Source organism: Poromitra crassiceps (assembly GCF_964638095.1).
Source record: "Poromitra crassiceps genome assembly, contig: HAP1_SCAFFOLD_196, whole genome shotgun sequence".
Lineage (NCBI taxonomy): Eukaryota > Metazoa > Chordata > Actinopteri > Beryciformes > Melamphaidae > Poromitra > Poromitra crassiceps.
This window is the reverse complement of record NW_028152189.1, coordinates 107,800-121,696: the sequence shown is the minus strand read 5'-3', so window position 1 is coordinate 121,696 and position 13,897 is coordinate 107,800. Positions and strand designations below refer to the sequence as shown.

Sequence of the window (13,897 nt, the reverse complement as noted above, 5' to 3'; positions counted from 1 at the left end):
AATAGGTTAGACACATTCAATAGCTCTCATATTGTAAGAGGCGATGTAAGAAGCTGAGATGGACACCCCCCCGTCAAAAAAACAATTTCGAGTTATTGACGCCATTTGGCATCGCTGGCACTCTACGGTAAATTTCTAATGACGCCATATGGCGTCGCTGGCACTCAATGTGTTAATTTAACCCTGCTGTATCTACAGAGCTGCTTGGTGGGAGGACAGAGATCTGGCGTAGGAGGGGAGGAGCATTGTCCAAATGAATCCTTCAAAAGAGGTGAGAAGAATATCACTGTTGTGTCAGTGATGTTGCAACACACACACACACACACACACACACACACACACACACACACACACACACACACACACACACACACACTGTGCACCCCTGTCCTAATTCCTTATGTCTTCCTTTATGCAAACAGAGAGACACCAAGAGACCCAAACGCATTCACACTGGAGTGAAGTCCTACCACTGTGATCAATGTGGGAGCAGGTTCAGTCTGTTAGGTAACCTAAAAACACACAAATGCATTCACACTGGAGAGAAGCCCTACCACTGTGACCAATGTGGGAGCAGAGTCAGTCTGTTAGGTAACCTAAAAACACAAACGCATTCACACTGGAGTGAAGTCCTACCACTGTGACCAATGTCGGAGCAGAGTCAGTCTGTTAGGTAACCTAAAAACACACAAACGCATTCACACTGGAGAGAAGCCCTACCACTGTGACCAATGTGGGAGCAGAGTCAGTCTGTTAGGTAACCTAAAAACACACAAACGCATTCACACTGGAGAGAAGCCCTAGCACTGTGACCAAGGTGGGAGCAGAGTCAGTCTGTTAGGTAACCTAAAAACACACAAACGCATTCACACTGGAGAGAAGCCCTAGCACTGTGACCAAGGTGGGAGCAGTTTCAGTCATAACCAGGATTTAACCATCTGCACCTGATCTGCACGGTAAAGGATCTGATTAAAGATGCACACATATCTGCGTGTGCTATAATATAGCACACATATCTGCTATATGACACATATCATAGATATAGCTCACTCTGTACACTAACCTGACACTGAACCATCCAGCCGTGTAAGAGTGACCTGACACTAAAGATCCAGCCGTGTTCAGAGTGACACTGTTCAGACTGACGCTGACGATCAACCTTGTTCAGCTCCCTGACAGCGACGATCCGAGCGTTTGTAGGTCAGCCATTGAGGGACCTAACACGGACGATCCGGCCTTGTACAGAGTGACCTAACACAACCGATCCAGTCATGTTCAGAGTGACCGAACACTAACGATCCAGCCGTATTCAGAGTGACCTGACACTAACGATCAGCCGTGTAAGTGACCTGACACTAACGATCAGCCGTGTAAGTGACCTGACACTAACGATCAGCCGTGTTCAGAGTACTGACACCTAACGATGAAGCCGTGTTCAGAGTACTGACACTAACGATCAGCCGTGTTCAGAGTACTGACACCTAACGATGAAGCCGTGTTCAGAGTACTGACACTAACGATCAGCCGTGTTCAGAGTACTGACACCTAACGATGAAGCCGTGTTCAGAGTGACTTAACAACGACTAACGATCCAGCCATGCTCGGCTGCAACGGGTGACTTAACACTAACGACTGCAACCGTGTTCAGGTCAGCCGTGTACAGAGTGAGCTATATCTATGATATGTGTCATATAGCAGATATGTGTGCTAGATTATAGCACACGCAGATATGTGTGCATCATCACAGGCCCTAGAGCTCAGGGGGCCTATAACCCAGAGCCTCTTCACAGGACCACTGCATATCTCAAATGATCCCTTAGAGAGAGCCCCAACCCTTTATTTTTGACCAAATGTTCCATAAGTTTATGAACAATTACAGGGTTATTGTTTTTTTCTGTTTACTGTAAATCCTGTGTTATTGAGACATGAGCCAAAATTAGTACAGCCAGCAGCCAAATGCTGGTAAAAGTGGCTGGTAGATTTGCTTCACTCACCATCCAAAAGAACAATGGTAATCTATTGAGTGGCTGGTAAAATGTGAACATTCACTAGCCATTTGGTGGACAAAAAAAGTGAATTTTGTTGCCTTTATGGAGATACAGGTGAATGTATTTATTGTTGTTGTGCTGTTGGCTTTGAGTTCAGGTGGCTGACTGTGATGTAAATCCTGTTGAGTCAAGTGAATGTATGCCTTAGTTCTCATTGTGTGTGCGCTGCATGTGTCCAGGCCCAGGGGTCCATCATGTCATAATCCACCTATGTGTGTGTGCGCTGCATGTGTCCAGGCCCAGGGGTCCATCATGTCATAATCCACCTATGTGTGTGTGCGCTGCATGTGTCCAGGCCCAGGGGTCCATCATGTCATAATCCACCTATGTGTGTGTGCGCTGCATGTGTCCAGGCCCAGGGGTCCATCATGTCATAATCCACCTATGTGTGTGTGCGCTGCATGTGTCCAGGCCCAGGGGTCCATCATGTCATAATCCACCTATGTGTGTGTGCGCTGCATGTGTCCAGGCCCAGGGGTCCATCATGTCATAATCCACCTATGTGTGTGTGCGCTGCATGTGTCCAGGCCCAGGGGTCCATCATGTCATAATCCACCTATGTGTGTGTGCGCTGCATGTGTCCAGGCCCAGGGGCCCATCATGTCATAATCCACCTATGTGTGTGTGCGCTGCATGTGTCCAGGCCCAGGGGTCCATCATGTCATAATCCACATATGTGTGTGTGCGCTGCATGTGTCCAGGCCCAGGGGTCCATCATGTCATAATCCACATATGTGTGTGTGCGCTGCATGTGTCCAGGCCCAGGGGCCCATCATGTCATAATCCACCTATGTGTGTGTGCGCTGCATGTGTCCAGGCCCAGGGGTCCATCATGTCATAATCCACCTATGTGTGTGTGCGCTGCATGTGTCCAGGCCCAGGGGTCCATCATGTCATAATCCACCTATGTGTGTGTGCGCTGCATGTGTCCAGGCCCAGGGGTCCATCATGTCATAATCCACCTATGTGTGTGTGCGCTGCATGTGTCCAGGCCCAGGGGTCCATCATGTCATAATCCACCTATGTGTGTGTGCGCTGCATGTGTCCAGGCCCAGGGGTCCATCATGTCATAATCCACCTATGTGTGTGTGCGCTGCATGTGTCCAGGCCCAGGGGTCCATCATGTCATAATCCACCTATGTGTGTGTGCGCTGCATGTGTCCAGGCCCAGGGGTCCATCATGTCATAATCCACCTATGTGTGTGTGCGCTGCATGTGTCCAGGCCCAGGGGTCCATCATGTCATAATCCACCTATGTGTGTGTGCGCTGCATGTGTCCAGGCCCAGGGGTCCATCATGTCATAATCCACCTATGTGTGTGTGCGCTGCATGTGTCCAGGCCCAGGGGTCCATCATGTCATAATCCACCTATGTGTGTGTGCGCTGCATGTGTCCAGGCCCAGGGGTCCATCATGTCATAATCCACCTATGTGTGTGTGCGCTGCATGTGTCCAGGCCCAGGGGTCCATCATGTCATAATCCACCTATGTGTGTGTGCGCTGCATGTGTCCAGGCCCAGGGGTCCATCATGTCATAATCCACCTATGTGTGTGTGCGCTGCATGTGTCCAGGCCCAGGGGTCCATCATGTCATAATCCACCTATGTGTGTGTGCGCTGCATGTGTCCAGGCCCAGGGGTCCATCATGTCATAATCCACCTATGTGTGTGTGCGCTGCATGTGTCCAGGCCCAGGGGTCCATCATGTCATAATCCACCTATGTGTGTGTGCGCTGCATGTGTCCAGGCCCAGGGGTCCATCATGTCATAATCCACCTATGTGTGTGTGCGCTGCATGTGTCCAGGCCCAGGGGTCCATCATGTCATAATCCACCTATGTGTGTGTGCGCTGCATGTGTCCAGGCCCAGGGGTCCATCATGTCATAATCCACCTATGTGTGTGTGCGCTGCATGTGTCCAGGCCCAGGGGTCCATCATGTCATAATCCACCTATGTGTGTGTGCGCTGCATGTGTCCAGGCCCAGGGGTCCATCATGTCATAATCCACCTATGTGTGTGTGCGCTGCATGTGTCCAGGCCCAGGGGTCCATCATGTCATAATCCACCTATGTGTGTGTGCGCTGCATGTGTCCAGGCCCAGGGGTCCATCATGTCATAATCCACCTATGTGTGTGTGCGCTGCATGTGTCCAGGCCCAGGGGTCCATCATGTCATAATCCACCTATGTGTGTGTGCGCTGCATGTGTCCAGGCCCAGGGGTCCATCATGTCATAATCCACCTATGTGTGTGTGCGCTGCATGTGTCCAGGCCCAGGGGTCCATCATGTCATAATCCACCTATGTGTGTGTGCGCTGCATGTGTCCAGGCCCAGGGGCCCATCATGTCATAATCCACCTATGTGTGTGTGCGCTGCATGTGTCCAGGCCCAGGGGTCCATCATGTCATAATCCACCTATGTGTGTGTGCGCTGCATGTGTCCAGGCCCAGGGGTCCATCATGTCATAATCCACCTATGTGTGTGTGCGCTGCATGTGTCCAGGCCCAGGGGCCCATCATGTCATAATCCACCTATGTGTGTGTGTGCTGCATGTGTCCAGGCCCAGGGGTCCATCATGTCATAATCCACCTATGTGTGTGTGCGCTGCATGTGTCCAGGCCCAGGGGTCCATCATGTCATAATCCACCTATGTGTGTGTGCGCTGCATGTGTCCAGGCCCAGGGGTCCATCATGTCATAATCCACCTATGTGTGTGTGCGCTGCATGTGTCCAGGCCCAGGGGTCCATCATGTCATAATCCACCTATGTGTGTGTGCGCTGCATGTGTCCAGGCCCAGGGGTCCATCATGTCATAATCCACCTATGTGTGTGTGCGCTGCATGTGTCCAGGCCCAGGGGTCCATCATGTCATAATCCACCTATGTGTGTGTGCGCTGCATGTGTCCAGGCCCAGGGGTCCATCATGTCATAATCCACCTATGTGTGTGTGCGCTGCATGTGTCCAGGCCCAGGGGTCCATCATGTCATAATCCACCTATGTGTGTGTGCGCTGCATGTGTCCAGGCCCAGGGGTCCATCATGTCATAATCCACCTATGTGTGTGTGCGCTGCATGTGTCCAGGCCCAGGGGTCCATCATGTCATAATCCACCTATGTGTGTGTGCGCTGCATGTGTCCAGGCCCAGGGGTCCATCATGTCATAATCCACCTATGTGTGTGTGCGCTGCATGTGTCCAGGCCCAGGGGTCCATCATGTCATAATCCACATATGTGTGTGTGCGCTGCATGTGTCCAGGCCCAGGGGTCCATCATGTCATAATCCACCTATGTGTGTGTGCGCTGCATGTGTCCAGGCCCAGGGGTCCATCATGTCATAATCCACCTATGTGTGTGTGCGCTGCATGTGTCCAGGCCCAGGGGTCCATCATGTCATAATCCACCTATGTGTGTGTGCGCTGCATGTGTCCAGGCCCAGGGGTCCATCATGTCATAATCCACCTATGCCAACACATTGATTTAGAATCTTTATTTTAGATGGAAAATATCACTCACAAAAGGAAATGGGCGACCAAGAAGCCACACATACAAGTCAAAGTCAAATTTGGAGACCATCTGTCCCAAGAACAGCAAAGCCATCCAAACTATTTGTAAAGATTTAAAGATTGTAATGCCTGTAGTTACTGTAGCAGGCTTATGTGTTAATTTCTTGTTGCATTCTTTTACTTCTGTCAATGAAGTTATAGCAGCCTACTTGTTGATCAATTACTGTATATGCTGAATGACACTAAGCGACCGTTTAAACATTTTCCTCAAATATTTTCTTCCGTTCAGAATCAGGACTGTAAAGAGCCAATGTTTACCATTGTGTATTTGCTGGTATAACAAGTTGTTCTACCAGCAAATACACAATGGTAAACATTGGCTCTTTATGGGGTAAATGCCAAATGCCATTGGGTAAATGGCAGTTATATTTACCATACATTTACCATAAAAAATGTAGGCTACATTGTACTGAATGAAACAAATGTTTGATGCAACCACGTGTAAATAGTGGAGTAGATCCCACATCAGCTGCACAACAAATGTTCCAAGACCAGAAATGCATAGACTTGAACCCCCCCCTACCCCCCCCCCCCCACACACACACACACACACACACACACACACAACCCAACCAAGAAGAATAACGAACACAGACATCAGAAAGTCAAGTCATTTTACCGAGAACATGGACATGGCAATCTTTACAAGGAATAAGACCAGGGGCTCCCAACCTTTTTTGCTTGTGACCCAACTTTGATGTCACAAAAATCTAGGGACCCAAGACATTCAAATTCCAACGTTAGTCAGTGATGTTACTGTGACAGCGACACTTTTTGTATTTTAATGGACTGTGGGAAACACCAGATTCCCGATCACACTCGAAGGCCACACTGCAATCAGTGGAACTTGCCTCACCTGCAAACCTGTGTGGGCAGCTGGTGGGGAATATAACACACCTGTTTCACAGAGAGAGACCAGTGAGACGAGGGAGAAGACAGCCGATGCAGCGAGGCGACACAGCGCACCAGGACAGACCCAGGAGAGTGGAGAGCCAACACAGCACCTATCCAGACGAGCCTAGGACCACTCTGGAACCTGAAGCGCAGCAGCCAGTGTCCGTTCTGCTTTACTACTCCAGCCTGGGCCAATAACAGGACCTGTTATTGCCCGGGACAAGAGTCAGTACTCACTGAATTGTGGCGGACACATTGAGGCCGGCTGCGGGGCCAGGCAGGGTGGGGAGAGCATTGTGCTTGTGTACAGAAGATTAGCTGTGGGTTTCCTGTCCTCCAACAGAACAAGCTGTGTGGCACTGGGACGAGGCCTGTGATTGGGCGAGCTGCGTCGGAGAAGCAAGCGTCATCTGTGAAAGCAAGGGGGAAGCCATTGGACCGCAGCAGAGGGGTGGCGTTGCGACGTGCCCCGCTCTCGAGTTAAGTACCCCTTGCTCCCTTCCTCCTGTCCAGCATTTTATAAGAACACGGCGATTGCCATATTTTAGACCTGTTTTTACCGTTTTATCTGGGACATTTTTATTTATAGTGTTGATCTTTAATGGGCCCTTTTACCCCCAGCCACTTTTAAAATATTCCGTAGTTCCACTTGCTGTCACTACCCCTTGCCAGGACTTTTGACTGCTATTGCAGCACATCCCCCTAGCCTCGACCCAATTACTGTGAGATTTGTCGAGCCTAATAATACCTACGGGTTCCTATTACGAGTGATTAGCATGCAGAGTGGCTATTAATTTGCAGTGGACGTTTTGCAGTGGATATTTGCCTTAAAGTTAACTTGAGTGGCAGTGGTGGCTGACGCTGTGTTTGATCTTTAAAGGATACCGGAGAGCAAGCGGGAGGACTGAGACAAGTGGACCTGGATCTTCAGTCAGTGGAGCTGGGCTGGGTCACCTATTTTTATAAATAAACATTGTTATTCCCTTTTTACCTTGGTTGTAGTTTTAACTCTGCTTACTCCTGATTTTAAACGAACCTGTGCAGCTTTTAATCTTTCAGAACTAGAGTTCCTAGGCTCTGCTGCAAGCCTAGGTGGCGTTGTCGGGCAACATTTTATTAAGGACCCTTTTAAGCATTTGTAAAAGTTGGCCACGTTGGCCCAATGTATTTTTCTATTTCATAAATTAATTTTAAAAATCCACCTAAAACCCCATGGTATTCTCTAAGATAACCATGTATATTAGATTTTAATGTGCATGGATGATAATGGAATTATAGGCTACATGACCCCCTTTTTTCTACAGAGAGCAAACAGAGATATATAGAGAAAAGAGAAATGTTTATACACACACACACACACACACATATATATATATATATACCGTATATATATATATATATATATATATGTCATGGAGTAGGATGACAGAATGTAAATGTTTGGGTGAACATATCCTTTAATGCAGGTGCAGTGAAGAGAAGCCACTCCCCTGGGTCAGAGGTCGTGTTCCAGCCGGCAGTGTTGGGCATTCCTCCTCCTCATGTGCTCCGGTCCATCCCAGCCAACCACATTAACAAACAGTAGGTGTTGTTAACACGTTCACTGCCGTGGACGAGATATCTCGTCAAGCAGAAACCAACGGTTGACTGCCAATGACGAGATATCTCGTCCAAAAAAAAAATAATAATTTTTTGACGGTGGGACGTCGATCAACCCCTTTTACATCTCCTATTAAAATATGGGAGGTATTGAATGTGTATAATCTATTTTACCGACCCACTAAGTGGCGACAGTGCTCTCCAGACGAGAGAAAGCCAAGCAAAAACAGCCGCGTGAGGAAGCCATTCTCATGAAAATGGATTGGCGAAAACGCTTTCGCTTTCGCGCAGGGAGCTGGCGGTGGGGGATTGCAAATTTGCATAATAGATTATGGGTGCAACACACTTTGAAACACGCAGCATAAATAAGACCAGAATCGCAAAAGCTTCATCAAAGCTCTCAACCGAAACCCCAAGAAATGAGCGAGCCCATCCAGACTCGCCCAAAGAGTGGCCGCCAGCAGACAGGCAGCAGCAGCAGCAGCAACTCGCTTGTGACACGCCCGCTGCAGAGCCAGGGAGGCAGGAGGAGAACACACACGGAGGGAGGAGTTTGAAGGAGAGGGGGGTTTCCTGCTGTTATGGAGGAAATTACTGTTCAAAACTATTGTTTAGATGTCTGACGTCTTACTGATGCCAAAAATGAATGGTTAAAGTGACTGTTCTATCGAATTTCACAAAAAGCCATTTATCTCAGCTTAAATTTTCAGATGCTGAAACATGCTGTATTCAAGTGCTAATGCCTACATAACTACTAACTCTACAAACTAACTCTTTTAGACAGAGAAAGCACACATTATATTAGTTCTTTTGAGATATTTTGTTAGCAGAAAATAATCCTCGGCTGTTGAAAGATGAGCCAGAATCCTCAAAAAAAAACCTTGGCAGAAGCTACCTACAGTAAAAAAAAAAAAACGGCTGGCAGTGAATGTGTTAATGGTTCCTGAGTGGCTTGTACACATAGTAAAGTCATGACAAGAAGTGATTTAAATTATGAAAATTTAGTTTTGAGAGTGCACACATACAGAAAGGGTGTTCCTAAAGCTGTGTTCACACCGGAGATATTTATTTTTTGCTCTGTCGCTTGATTCAACCCTTTGGAATCGCTCTGTCGCTGTGTTTAAATCACTCATCAACAGGCACACGAATTGACGGACATCTGGGGGCTATAACGTTACGCAATGTCATGATGTTTGTCCACTACGAGCCACCATAGTTGTTTACAAGCTAAGCCTATCAGCGTGCTCCTAACGTGAGTTATATACCGGTAGGTATATACCAGGGGTACAGTGGTGCAGTGGTAAGCGCTGTCGCCTCACAGCTCGAAGGTCCTGGGTTTGATTCTCACCTGGGACACTGTGGGCGCTGGAGTTGTGACCCCCCCATATCTTCAGTGCCTACTGCCCAGGTGGGCTATCTCGTCGAAAGGGCCTTTCTGTGTGGAGTTTGCATGTTCTCCCCGCACCCCCCAGGGGGTTCCTCTGTACATAACCCCCCCACTAAAAACATGCAGAAGATCGTCATTCGACCAGTGACGACAACATCTGAAGTTGGTCCAATGATGGTCCAATGAAGGTCCCCGGGCGCTGGAAAGAAATAGCGACCACTGCTCCTGGCCTGCCCCCTGGAGGAAAGGACAAGCCTGGATGGGTCAAATGCAGAAGACATATTTCACCGGCCACCGTCAGCATGAGTGTGTGTAGTGGCCGCATGCATGTGTTGTAGTGTGTTCGTGTGACAATAAAGACGGGCTGCCGTCTGAAATCGTGTTTTTAGTACAGACTTCACTTCATGTCAACTGTCAGCCTGTCAATCAGCTGTCAATGCGGTTTGTTGCCACACAATAAACCAGCGGTTTGTTCCAAGCCAGTGTGATCCTTGACTCACTCTCAACACGGCAGCCAATCAGCGTTGAACAGCGAGCGACTGATGCCAGCGTAATTTCGCTCGAGTTGGGATATTTCATCTCGGGCGACGAGCGTATTTTCTCCCTATCGCTCTGTCTCTGTCGCTCGGACGCCCAGCGATTTTTCTCCCGGGCGAATATACGCTCAATCGCTCGTTTGCATTGACTTTGTATGTAAACTCGATGCCTGCGAAAAACACAATACAGTGTAGGTCAGTGTGAACGCAGCTTAACACCTCTGCCATTTCAAAGAAGGAAACATTTTGAATTTTCCTCTGAAACGTGGTTGGATGTTTGCTACTTCAGTAAATGTAACCCATTATAGCGCTCAATAAAGAACAACCTTGATTTGAAACATCCACACCATGACAAATGATATACAGTAGATAGTGAAGGTATATAGAGTCATGAAGTGTCTCACTCTTTGCTGTTGGCCTGACCTTGTCTCTTGAAGGCCAAGGTGTGCTCACCACACAGTGAGGCCATTTTTGCAGTTGCTGGTAACAAGAGTTAGTGGGGGAGCATGAAATGGCAAAGGGGCTATAGTGACACTGTGTGGTGGAATTTGCTGGTTGGATCAGAAACAATGGTCTTTTTCTTTATATTCAGATGAAAAAGGGGCTTAAGCGGAAGGCAGACGACTGTTCTACCTCTGACTTGGAAAGAAGGAACGCCGTTGAGCTAAAACAACAGGTTGGTGTTTGTGTCTGTAAAAGTGAAAAGCCGTTTGGAGAATTTAATCACCACTACTTGGCTCTTTTGCTGAACCCAAAACTGAACCCAAAAATGACTTTTCTTTTCTTTTAGTTCAAATACCTGGGTATGCAGTGCACCTGTTTAACTCATTGAGTGCCATGGACGAGTATGTTCGTCATTTCGTTTAGTAACGTAGAGTGCCAAGGACGAGTATGTTCGTCAATTGCATTTTTTGACGGTGGGACGTGGATCAAAGCATCAGGCATCTCCTGTACAAATATGGGAGCTATTGAAGGTGTATAACCTATTTTACGGACTCATTAGGTGGCGACAGTGCTCTCCAGATTACAGAAAGGTCCGGAAAACTGCAGCAAAAAGCAGTGATCAAAGAGAAGCCGATGCATGCTGCAGCCAGAGCCATATAGATTGCTCTGTCTGCAGCTGACGTCGGGCTGCGAACATCAGTCAATCCGCGCACACAACTGAGCTCCTCTGCCTCTGTCTGTCTGTCTGCATATAGTTTCTCCACACGATTACCCACCAGAAAGGCAGCACCCGACGCCGAAGGGCCAAACCTATCCCTGCAGTCCCGTTTGGCATTTCCTTGTCGCGCTGGGAGCCGCCCGGCGCAAAAACGGAGGCTCCGAAAATAGACTGGGTGCGTGTGGGGAGGAGTTTGCAGCTGAGGCGGGGAGAGGGGGGTGGGGCACGCAGGCTCCACAGAACTACACCACGTCACTACATCAGAAAATATTAGCTAGCGTCAGTGAATGTGCTTGAAATGCTGCATTTCACAAAAGGCTGAATATCTCAGCTTATAATTTGAAACCTGTCTTTTTGCTCAAAACAGCCTATCTTCTCCGGCTCATAACTAAAGAACGGAAAATGGGATCAATAAACTTTTTTTTGCAGATGATAGAAGAGAGTCTCCTCGTTCTTTGTGCGTGTTCGGTGTTTACATAGTAATATCACACAATATTCTGTTGCCCTCGAGAAATCACTGAAAACGCTCTGAAACTCTGGCACTGGGAGCTTCCGTTCTCCAAAAGTGGCTGGCACTCAATGAGTTAATAATGTATGCCAAAAAAAATCACAAATCTAATTTATTTAGTTTTTCATACTTTTTCATGTCAAAAGTTCATTTTTCAAGATTTCATTGATAACGGTAATCTACAGTTTGCTGATGTCAGCTAGTACTATCAAATTTCTACCCCATTTCCACCAATCATATCACGACATGCAGCTGTCAATCAAATCTTCATTTCAGGATAATTTTCTCTTCCAAATGAAGTAGAAAATGGTGCCTAGTGCCTGTCATCTGGCCGAATTCCTATCCCATAAACTAACTACTAACTTGGTCAATTGTATGAAACATGAACAAAAAACAAAAACTATAATCTCTAAGAATGCAAAGAAATGTAACTAGCTCGTTAAAACGCGCATTCCAGGAATATCGTATTTACAGAAATAGCGTGAATGGCGCGCGGTTGAGAGCGTGGTAGTCAGGGGTCGCCCCTCGGAGATTCCAGGCGGGCGGGCAGCACCCATGCATCGGATTGTCCGCTCGCTCCGCACGAAGCAGCTGGCTGCCTGGTACTCTGATTGGTTTTGTTGCAATTAGTGAGAGGTTGACCCCAATTTAGTGGTAAAATGCCTGACCACCATGAAGACAGACCACATGTTGCGAATTCCTTTATCGCAAAAGAACTGGGATGTGGAGGCTAAATGACGTCACATCCGTTTTGTTAGCGTTCCATTTGCAGAATACTTGAGCTGGGAAGTTCACTGGTCAGATCCAGTCCATAGCCAGGCTAGCCATTGTTAGCAATAACAGTTGATAACATGGCATTTTGCGCATACAAACACTGTAGCCTCATGTCCACACAGATATAAGTTATGCAGTGCTGTGTGTACAGCTGATTTAATGAGACACAAACAAAACAGCAGTGCTAAACAATATTACTGTGATTATAATCGTGCATTCCTTTATAACTGGGAACTGGTAATCTTACGACTTCAAAGTTCATGAGCTGGGACGGTGACGTCACCGAGCTGGTATTTCCCATTCCAAACTTGTAGGAGCCTCAGCAGCCCCAACCTCAAAAATCGCACAACAACAGTAGTAGTAATCGTAGTAATGTTGTTTAGCACTTCTGTTTTGTTTGTCTCATTAAATCAGCTGTACACACAGCACTGCCTAACTTATATCTGTGTGGACATGAGGCTGCAGTGTTTGTATGCGCAAAATGCCACGAAATGCCATGTTGTCAATTGTTATTGCTAACAATGGCTAGCCTGGCTAGCGACTGGATCTGACCAATGAACAGTGAACTTCCCAGCTCAAGTTTTCTGCAAATGGAACGCTAACAAAACGGATGTGATGTCATTTAGCCTCCACATCCCAGTTATTTTGCGATTTTGGACAACTCAAGTTACCTTGTGAGCCAATCAGCAGTCACTTCTGTTTTTAGAACAGGTATGGTGATTGGATAAAATATGATGTACAATTAATTTACCATTGAAGTCGTCAACTTCGGCACCAAATGTATTTCGATAGTCTGTACCAACATCTCAAAGAAACTGTAATCTTGTTCCTTCCTATGTATGAGATGCATGCACAGCTTGAAGAAGGCGAAGGGAGGAGATGGTGTTTTTGTCACTCTATCCTCAGGCTTCTTCAGCTGCTATCTATCTGCTCGGCTACACGCCTTGCTCCTCCTCATCTGTCAGCAAACATTGAATATGGATCATGCATTGATGTGAACAGTGAACACTGCAGCAAATATGCCATGCTTCACTCCCTGTAGACTAGCCAGAGTTAGGAGGGTTCAGACTAGAGATGTAACGGTATGAAAAATTCACATCATTGGTCACATCGTGACCAAAATGATCACGGATATCAGTATTATCACAGTTTGTTAAAGTGTGACTGAAAATGTTCAAAAAGTACTAATACACTCACAGAAATCATTTCACCTGGTTTCATATTGAAAACTCAGACCCAAAAAGGATTGATACGCTCACTGAAATCATTTCTCCAAGGCTGCACGTTTGCATCTGGGAGACGGTTGACAACTTTGGTTGATGATGGACAGTATTTACCAAGTTTTTCAAAGCACAGTAACCATGGTACCACGGTAATCATGGTACCACGGTTTTAACGATCATGAAAATTTGAAACGGTACGGTTATTG

General features: G+C 47.2%; 1 long non-coding RNA gene across 1 annotated transcript; it reads left to right on the top strand.

Moving 5' to 3' along the window:
- The first annotated feature begins 217 nt into the window (after positions 1–217).
- On the top strand, positions 218–7,463 carry LOC310770726. The gene is made up of 3 exons (XR_014552349.1): positions 218–271; positions 423–507; positions 6,846–7,463. It is a non-coding gene; the product is annotated as an uncharacterized lncRNA (long non-coding RNA).
- The last annotated feature ends 6,434 nt before the right edge of the window (positions 7,464–13,897 follow it).